Raw genomic sequence first — 10588 nt, 5'->3', positions numbered from 1 at the left:
ATGCGCTGTCGATATTAGGACATCACGACGGCGCCGCCTGCTCGAATATGCCTAGTGGGTCCGTATGATTGCAATCGCAATAAAAGAGCATAGGAGAGGGGGGGAGTAAGCAAAAGTTCAAGGACGGAATGCGGCAACGCGATCTCGTGACGGAGGCAGCAGGGCTAAGGCATGCTTGTGTTGCATAATTCACTACTCCCTGGAAATGCCAGGTGCTTATAATTTGGAGAAGTACTGAGTACTGGTTATGATAATGCTTTGCGTTCGAAATGTAGTCGTTGCGATGAGTGCGCTCAGTGATAAAACAGGAAGGATTGAGCCACAAAGCGACAGCCGGCTCTGCCAGTGAATCGGCAGTTTCGTTGAAATTGAAATTTTTTATGGACATGTACCGAAATGAAATGAACACATTGTATAAGGGCAAGAACTAGCAAGCGAAATAGGTTTAACACGGGCGAATCAATAGACGCGGAAAAGGGAGAGCACACACAGAGTGAGCGCAGACAGTTTGCGGCTATTGCAGTTGAAAGCTTTAATGTACGCATGACTAGAATTAATGCAATAAACTCAGCCAGAAAGATAGGCACTAGTTAAATCAGCCAACCCTAATACAAAAGACCGGTCCAGTGCAAAATATTGCAATGCCAGACTTTTCCTCGAATTGCGATGCGCCTGCAACAATGGCGTTTGTCATGGTGTATTTAGATTACATCAAGAGTTGGGGCGGAGGGGGGGGGGGGGGGGAGAGGAGTAATAACTCATGTAAGACGCCAAAGGTAGTAGTTACGCGTGGTTTGTAAAAATGGTATAACAGGAAATTTCAAGGAACTTAGGATACGTATATATGGGAATCATCGCATATTTGTGCATTCGGTGGCACTCAAGTAACGTTCGAACAAAAAATTGCCAGGCGAAGGATTGAGAGCGACAACAAGGTTTACGCAAACACTCGAGCTCCTTACACGACCCTGAGCCTCCTCTAAAGAACAGCCATCGAACAGACGACAATACTTCTGAAATGCGTGAGAACTCGGTAATGCAGCGTCACTGTCTTAGATGTATCAGTTTCTCAGGTTGGCATACACTTAATGCGAAGGATTTAATGCGTGAACCTCTTTCTTTGCCTAACCGTACCCGGTAAATCCGGGTTTCTAGGCTCTATGCAGTGGTTGAGCTCCATCGCCACAATGATGTCTTATGCACGCACATTGAGCGAATCGGAGTGACGACGTTGCATGATGATTATTATGGTAGGTGTTATGACGAGTCTTCATTCAATTTCTTATTTCTCTTTACAGTCATCATAGATTATACTGTAATATATATATATATATATATACGTATACATATGTACATAGATAGCGTTATAGGCGGACTTCGTCCCCGAAAGGAGACGTGATATATGTATCACGTATGTTTCTCTCGTGCCAAAGTCGTTCTAGAAACGTCTGGCGCGTGCGTCACGTGCCGATTTTTTGCATTCTACCATCGTGACAGCTAGCGCTTTGAGACGCTGTGTTAGACTGCACTGCCTTGGGGATCGGCCCACGTTTTTAGGCCAGACGATATGACCATGGTGACACCTCCACAGAGAGCTTTAGCTCGGGCCAAACTCCGACGCGGCGTATTCAAATACATGTAAAACGCAAGAACGCTTTTTTGAGATAACCCCTGGACCGATTTTAATGACATTTGTTGCATTTCAGAGAGAAAGTTAAATTTTAGTGTCTGTTGGAAGGATAATTTCGATTTAGTGCCTGAATTTTGTGAAAAGAGTTTGCAAAAATTCGTAAGTTCGAGAAAGGTAGACGCACAAAGTTATAAATTAATAGCTGTGCAAAAAGAACAGATATCGCGGTTCTGTAAACGGCATCCGTTAGATCATTCAAAGCGGACAAATTCGATGTGTCAATTTACATCTTATGTGAATTCGTTACGTTGTGTGCAAGGGTTCCGCAAAAGCTGTATTTCCATATTACTAACTTTTTTTTTATTCAGGTGTAACATATAAATTTTGTCCGCTTTAGATGTACTATAACATGCAATTCAGAGAATTGTGATATCATATTTCCTTGCTGAGTTACAGAGTTGTAAGCTTGATAGTTTCGTTTTCTGAAAATTTTCGATTTTTGCCAATTTTTCATAAAGAAATGACGACCTAAATCAAGAATTCGGCACAAACAGTCGCTAGATTTTAAGCTTTCCTTTTAAATGCAACAAAACCTCGTCAAATTCGGTGCAGTGGTTGCCGAGAAAAAGCGAATTCTCCTTTTACATGTATTTGGATATGAAGCACCCGAGCTAAAGCTTCGTCTTAAAATTTAATTGCAGGCGTATGCCGATCTGACAACCGATACGTCAAAGACAGCGAAGCTGCGTAAGCCACTTCTCACAGCCTTCGACACTATACTAGTGTCTGTTCGCTGGTACCCGGCCTCGACCACGCTGTCGCACGCACACCTCGATTGCCGCCTAACGAAAACCGTTGCGGAACTCCTCGTATAGCAGCTTCGCTGTAAAAGAAAGGACGCGTAACAAACATGCTGCACGGAAAGAAAAATCGCGCGACTTCCCCTCCGGTCGCGCATACACACATCGGCCCTCGGCAACCACCGCACGAGCTGCTGCGGGCGCTCTCAACCCGCAAGAAAGTGCAGTGTGGGAACGCTCACGGCTGACAGGAGGGTCATGGGATAGCATTCTCTCGCGCCTTCTTGGCAGAGGGCAAAGTGGACTGCCTCGTTACGTCACGTCTCGATACCGAGCGTTAGAAGCGCGTCAACAGTGGGCATTCTAGTGAGGATTACTCGGCGTTCAGTGGACCCGCAATCTCGCCTCTCGCGAATTGCGGCCCAGGGGAGGAACCCTCGATCAGGTTGGTCTCCTTCGCCGGGTTCGGACCCTTTCATATATGATAAGCGTATGATAAGCGTTCAAAGCATCCTTTGTTTTCCTGATTCTGAGGATCTGATCTTCATTGTACTCATTTTCTTCTCTCGTTGTGACCTAACTTGATTCATGGATTACCAGCGCGAGAGAAACGGCACACAACTTTGAAACGCAGACACTGCAAACGCCGGATTTCAAGCCAAACCGCGCAATATTCAAACAATTCGAAAAAACGTGATTCACAGCAAGCCCGTTGTACACAGTGGCACTAGGATAAAAAAAAAATGACAAAATGATCTTCCCCGCACCAAAATATATTGGAACCTTTGGCCGCGTCGACGTTCGCCTCTACGCGTTTGTCACAAGAATCTCAAGAATCTTGCAATCGACTAGCCCACTTAACAGCACTATGTAATGTAACTTGCATGACTTTCAGGTATTGATTGTATCACGTTGCGCACGCAGTGAAATGCGCGGCCATTATCAAAAAACCGAAGCACCCGCTCCTGAAAGTGAAAAATGTTCACTTGTCAACATACAGGATCGGCATAGTCATTAGGGAGTTTTAGGTTAGGGGACGCAGGCCACACCCAAGCGTTGGGGGACGCAACTCCATCATGGGCCCTTCGCGCTCTTTTTTTTTGTGCTTTCTTTCTTTCTTTTTTTTTTTTTGTACACCCGGTGGTTTCCGTCCCCCAACGTTTGGATGTGGCTGGCGTACCCTAATCTAAAACTCTCTATTAGAAAAGAAAATTTAGAAATGCAACTGTCTTCTGTGGACTTGCAGGGCGCCTCCGTATTGCAATAACAGAGGTGGTCGCTGTTCTATCTTTCTTTTTTTTTTGCGAAACTTTCTTTTGCTCTTTCCCCCAGATTGGGCTACGTCATTTCCTTCACATGTGGCGTCGAATCTGCATAATTTTTCTTTCTTTCTAGCATTAATTTTTCTGACAGAAAACATATACCTAGTTAACGGCAGGAACCTTGCTTAACAAAAAATAAAAATGAGGAAAACATAAAAGGAAAGAGATTTTTTTTTCGCAGAAATGTTTATTGCTGTTTCCACCGGGCCATTTTAATCTTTAGAACGCTTCATGTTGTCAATTGGATGATGGGACTCCGTGGAAACAATTCGCAGGAGCCCAATGAAAATTTTTAAAAATGTGTTTGACAATCAGAACGATTACTTTTAGTAGTATCTTGGCCACATAGTGTGTATAGTAATAGTAGTATATAGCGGAGTTGCCATGTGGAGCGCTCAATTCCATTCCCACTCCATTCCGAGGAGTTCAGATATTCTCGTAATTCAACTCCTTTTAAGCCCTCGGAATACTGGGAGTTGGACCTTTCTCACTTCTGGAGTGGCTTGGCTAATCCATTCTGTTCCCCCAATTCCAGTAAATGAAACACTTTCTCTATAATTCTTTACTATGACGTTTGCGTGCCAAGTAAAGTTCGAAATTTTTCCACATATTTTCGACATATTTTCGACATATTTTTCGACAGTTTAACCACGTTACAAATAATGTTGCGCACAACCTTTTTCGCACGATAACAACCACGCATTGTGGCGCGTTACCTTTGCAGCGCGTTGTTGCCTGTAATTTCTCCAATATCTGTTGTTTTGAAGACTGCACACATACGTTACCTGGGGTGGTTGAAGTCACGAATAAAAAAACCGAAGTCACCTAAGCACTCCTTATGAAAGAGCGTGAGCTTGGGCATGTTGGTGTTCCATAACATTTACGTTTTTAGCGCACGAAAAGCGACGAGAGACAGAGAAACATAGCGCTGTGTCCGCGTCGTACCTCTCTCTCTCGTCCCTTTTCGTGCGCTAAAAACGTAAAAAAACTCTTTACGAGTTGCGAATGCGAAAGCATTAATGTCCAATTCAACGCCGCTGTGCGTTCCTTCCTGCTTTGCGCTGGGATTAATGTTTGCGCTAAATACCGTACCGCCCGCCGTGTATTGGTACTGTATAGCTGACGACGACGGTGGATTTCGCTGCCTGCCTCTTGGCTCGTTTTGTTGCGTTCTTCCGCTCCCAAGGCCGCTGTCAGGGCCTTTCAGATGGGAATGGTGGCTCCCCAGGCCCTACGTATCATCCAAAGTGCCAAAGACATGAAACATCACTCTTTGGCCTGGTTCCCTGCGCACCTTGGAACCATTGAGGGTGCCTCGATCAACCCCAACGAGGAGGCGCACTCGGCTGCACGAGGTTTGACTGACCGTGCGCTGGGCAACGCGTCCTCTCCTGGGCGACCCGAGCCTCTCTACTCGTACAACGAAATCTGCAAATATAATTATATGTCAAGAAGACCTTCGCCGCACTCCTCGCTGTGCAGGGCCCAGGCAGTCACTCTAAGGCTTCTGCAAACAAGCACTTACCCGAGCCCCGCGGCGCTGCACACAGTGTACCCCGAACGGTTCCCAAGCCCGGACTGCCCTCTGTGTGGTGATTATGCGGACTTCGAACATGTCCTGTGGGGCTGCGCCTCTGCCGGTCCCCCTTTCACTCAAGAGGAACTGATGAAGTTAATTAAGGCCCAGGATCAGACCTCTCAAATCCTGGCAGTCCAGAGGGCTCGCGAGAGGGCCGTCAGGTTTCACCTGATGGTCCCCGAGTGGGCCTAGCCAGGTGACGTGGAGCTTGCTTACGTCTATAGTGGACCGAATAAAGTTGTTTCTCTCTCTCTCTCTCTCTCTCTTCCGCTCCCTTGCTTCGTCTGCGGCGTACTGGCCTGGACGGCCACGTCTCGCTACTGCCGAGGTTGCGGCCACCGACGATGTAGATGCTTCAGATTCCACAGCGGCACGTGATGCCCGAGCCAGCAAGCGCGAGCCAGCGTCACGTGGCGCGCTCGTGACGTGGCGTCGCAGCCAAGTTAGGAACCGTTATTTCGCTGCTACAGACGCCGCCGGCTTTTTTCGCTCAATGGGCCGTTTGACACTTTCGTATCAATAACATAATTGCAAAGTACATTCAGTTCTTGCTATAATAATACAAGCATTTCCAAATGCAAATCATATTGACCGCAAAAAAGACGGGGACAGAGGAAGAAAACACATAAACAGCACGGGCGGTAAACTTTCAACTGTTTTATTCATAGCAGCCAGTGGGCATATATAGACAAAAAGATCATGCGCAGATCGCAGCAAACAAGAGTGCACATCAGCTTATCGTGGCAACCAACTATAAAAAAAATCTATTTCCGCTTGAAACAACCTAATGGAGGTATCGCTAACACAATCTTGGCCTTTCTTTTTTATGTGGTAAGCCTCCATCAGTTCACGTGCAGTCTGGTCATGGCTTCTCCCCAGAATCTTTATCTCCTCAAACAGAGGTGCACAGCGACAGGCATTGCAGTGCGCAGGTAAGTGCGCCAATTCATCTTTCGTTAACTTTTGTTCATGCTCCCTGGCTCGATCATTTAGGCACCGTCCAGTCTGCCCTATGTAGGACTTGCCACACGCCAGGGGGATTTCATACACAACTCCTACATTGCATTTGGCATACGGCTTGGTGTGGTTCTTACCACAACCTTGCCTTCCTTTAGGATCACGGGAGGTGCGGGGGCAGAGCCGCGCCAGCTTAAAAGGGGCTGAAAAGACAAGGGGGACTCCATACCTGCCTGCCACCTTCCTTAGGTTGTGAGCGACCCTGTGAATATACGGCACTACTTCAGGTCTTATGGCCATAGAAGTCGTCCTCACCCTTGCCTTGCCCCTAGATCCTTTTACCTTCTGCAGGAGGGTTTCCACCACTGGCGTTACCATCGAGTCAGGGAACCCTGCCGTCTTAAGACGGGAAATCTGATTGTCAAAGGCAAGCTGCATCTTGTGCAGACACGATTTGCGGAGAGCCGATTCTAAGCAGAGCATCGCTACTCCTCGCTTAACAATCTTTGACTGGGAGGAATCATATGGCACCAAGCCCTTTTGTGCCCGAGGGAAGTACTGCCAGCACGCGTGACCTTTAGCAAAGGAAATGCGTAGGTCTAAAAAGCGCAGGGAATTGTCGAGTGGAAGCTCGCGAGTAAAAGAAAGCCCTTTGGCAAGTTGTTTAAAAACGGCTAAAATGCTGTCACAAGAAGTTAGACTTCCTTGCCCGTTAAAAACAATTAAAAAGTCATCCATATACCTAAAAACTTTTAAAATGTTTAAAGAAGCCCCCCCAAACGCCTGATCAAGCGCTTTGTCAATGGTAGCTAAAAACATGTTACACAATAGCGGTGCAAGGCACGAGCCGATGCAGATTCCACGTTTCTGCAAATAGAACTGTTCGTCATAACTGATAAAAGTGCTATTAAGATAGGTTTCTAAAAGGGCTAAAAAATCTTCCACCGAAATACCAACTGCGTTCTGGAAGGGAATGGTGCCATTTTCTTCAATACACATCCTCACAGCAACAAACAAATCTCTATGAGGAACGGAGTAGAAAAGATCTTCTACATCAACCGAAAAAGCCGGACCTATGTCCTGGTTAGCCCTTAGAAATTCAACAACCTCGTCAGAGCTTTTTGCTACAAAGGGGTCAGATATAACAAGCGTCCTTAAACTCCTTAAAATGAAGCGGCTAACTTGAACCTGCCACGTTCCACGCTCGCTAACTATCGTCCTGAATGGGATGCCGGGTTTATGCGTCTTCGCAGTAAAGAAAACACTTAGCGCTGCACATGAAGCGCTACTGACGTCCCTAGCTAGTTTATCGAGATTAAGTGACTTGCACATTCTTATAACCCTGCTTTTTACTCTAGTTTCAGAGTTCTTAATAGGTTTAAAATTCTTCTTGAGTGCCTCAGAGGCTTTAGCACCAAACATGCCCTTCGGGAGCACAACAGTAAATACCAACTAGGCCAAACTGAAGTTCTTCTGAAGCATTTCCAAAACGTGTCAATTTCAGAAGAATGTACCGCCGACAGGAACAGTCCGCCAACCATGTACCGCCGACCTGTCGAACAGTCCACCTTTCCGAAGGTCTTCCCACATGAAAAAAAAAAAAAAAGCTAAGAGGCAGCGCAAAGGTTCGGTCACTCCCTAGATTTCTTCAAAGAATAATGGAAAAAGCAATTATCTGTGGTGATTGAGGTCTTCGTAAGCTTCAGTTCCTTTTGTTAGCGCGCGTTTTTTTTTATTTCAGTATTTGGCTTGTTTTAATATGACTAGCATTATTAGGTAACTTCACGTACTTTCCGGAGGCTGTCTGTCCGTCTGCCTGTCTATCGGTGACTCTAACCGCTTTTCCGCCAACTTGGGTCATTAGGTCACTGGGTAGTCAGTTTTCTAGTAGTTAGGAGCATGGCGCTGCTTTAATGAGAGAACCGGGTTAAAAACCAGTCGTTGCACCAACTTGGGTCAGGGGTATGTAACGTTGCATATGCGACACTCATCATTTAACATGTTTCACGCCAACCAGTAGTGTTGAGCATGTGCCACTCTTTCATGAACTTCGTTGACCCCAGCTTGGATTACTGGGTGTACGAAAATAGGTATATGCCACACTTCAATGAACCTCTTTAATGGCAATTTATGTAACTGGGTACGTGCGACTGCGTACATGCCGGTCTTCGTAGACAAGGAAAGCATGTAAATGTCCCCGGTGATGGGCGAAATCGAACTCTCGTCACAAATATTCGGATAACTATGTCTGAATATATGTTCATACACGGGTCACTGGGTGTAAAACTGGGTGTGTGCCACGCTTCAAAGAACCTCTTTTTAATGTGAGTTTGGATCACTGGGTGTTTGCCACTGCGCGTGTGCCGCTCTTCAATTACGAAAAAATAATTTCAGTTTCCCTAATGATGGGAGGAGTCAAACCCGCTTCAAGCCTACGTGTGCTCGAAACCGCAGCCCACTAGTTGGTTAGATTAGCTTTTAGGGGTTAGCAGCGAACCAATTACTGCGGTTAAATGTCAGTAAAACAAACAAACAAACAAACAAACAAACAAACAAACAAACAAACAAACAAACAAACAAACAAACAAACAAACAAACAAACAAACAAACAAAAGATATACGGCAGAACTCATCTCGCTATGACATGTCCATGTCATAGTGAGATGACAACGAATGCACGATGACTGTATGACTGCTATGTTATGAAGACGACGGAGCGACGAGTGTCAAATGAAAATCAGGATTGTCGGCGACGCGACGACCACGACGGCGTCATGGCCACGAACACACACATATAGCTATTGCAGCCGTTGCCTGGCTGTAGGGCGCCCGCCTCGGCTGCGGGAGGTTGTGGGCTCGATTCCCACCGCCCCCGGGCACCCACTGGCTCAAATGGGCACAAGTGTACACCGACATGGCGTTCGGCTTCCTTCAGGGGTAATACGCTTTGAAAGGAGCCTGCGCCCTAAATTCCCGTCGAAACGTCCGTGACCACCATTAAATGAAGTGATCTTTGGGCCGCTCCCATTGCAGCCATTTCCCATGTGGCGCCCAAATGCACCTATTGAAGTTGGGACGTCTTCGGGTTGGAGACAAACACCTTTTTCCAAGCGTTGAGGTCCCATAATGTCCGAGCACCAGGCCGGGAACACGCTTGTACCTATTTTACCGGCAGGTACTTGGCAGTAGCACTTGCCTCCCACAGCAGCAGTGGCTGCTTTTCCAGAGGAAGTTTTCGCTCGGGGACTCCTATCTAAATACGTGGGAAAGGAGAAATCGATTTTTCTCGCCATCCACTGCACCAAATTTGATGAGGTTTGTTGCACTGAAAAGAAAGAAGCTAAGGTCTAGTAGATGTTGGTTTCCTTTTATTTAGGTCGTTGATTATTTAAGAAAAATTGACAAAATAACAGATTTTCAGAAAACGAAACTGTTAAGTTTGCACCTCTCTAACTCAGCAATGAAAAATTATATCACAAATGTGTAAATTGCACATACTATTAGATCGAAAGTAGACAATATTGATATATTATACACGGCTTTCTAATAGACCACTAATTTGTGAGTAGAACGTTCGCAAGACGTTTGTAAACTTTGGTCCCCATTGGATGCTTTAATGGATGGAGTTTACAGAACTGCGACATCTTTTTCTAGGTGCAGAGCTACGAACTTGTGAACTTCGCACTTCTACATTTTTGAAACTTAACGAATTTAATACTCCATTAAAGAAATTCAGGCTCTAAGTCAAAGTTCCGCTTCCAACAGTCACTAAAATTTAAGTTTCTCTCTCAAATGCAACAAATTCAATTAAGATCGCCCCAGTGGTTGTCTCAGAAAAGCGTTTCTGCGTTCTACATGTATTTCAATAGGCGGCATCCGAGTTGGGCCCGAGCTAAAGCTTCCTCTTTGGACCACCAGGCGCCCAGAGACAACTCGTAAATCTCTATTGGGCCCTCTATTCGAAATGTGAACTCTTACGCTTGGTACCTCCCGGTCGTGGGATCGAATCCCGGCCATGGCGGCCGCATTTCGATGGAGGCGAAATGCAAAAACACCCGTGTACTTAGATTTAGGTGCACGTTAAAGATCCCCAGGTGGTCGAAATTTCCGGAGTCCTCCACTACGACGTGCCTCATAATCAGAAAGTGGTTTATAGATAGATAGATAGATAGATAGATAGATAGATAGATAGATAGATAGATAGATAGATAGATAGATAGATAGATAGATAGATAGATAGATAGATAGATAGATAGATAGATAGATAGATAGATAGATAGACAGACAGACAGACAGATAG

The 10588-nt window shown here is 45.7% G+C and overlaps 1 protein-coding gene across 1 annotated transcript in view; it reads left to right on the top strand.

Moving 5' to 3' along the window:
* The first annotated feature begins 2711 nt into the window (after positions 1-2711).
* LOC126518297 (uncharacterized) overlaps positions 2712-10588 on the top strand; it is a 34783-nt gene continuing 26906 nt past the window's right edge. The window contains exon 1 of the mRNA XM_072287114.1: positions 2712-2875. The gene's annotated coding sequence lies outside the window, so the exon portion shown is untranslated. The remainder of the gene's footprint in view (positions 2876-10588) is intronic.

Source organism: Dermacentor andersoni, chromosome 3, assembly GCF_023375885.2.
Source record: "Dermacentor andersoni chromosome 3, qqDerAnde1_hic_scaffold, whole genome shotgun sequence".
NCBI classification, from domain to species: domain Eukaryota; kingdom Metazoa; phylum Arthropoda; class Arachnida; order Ixodida; family Ixodidae; genus Dermacentor; species Dermacentor andersoni.
This window is presented reverse-complemented; position numbering and strand designations above follow the sequence as displayed.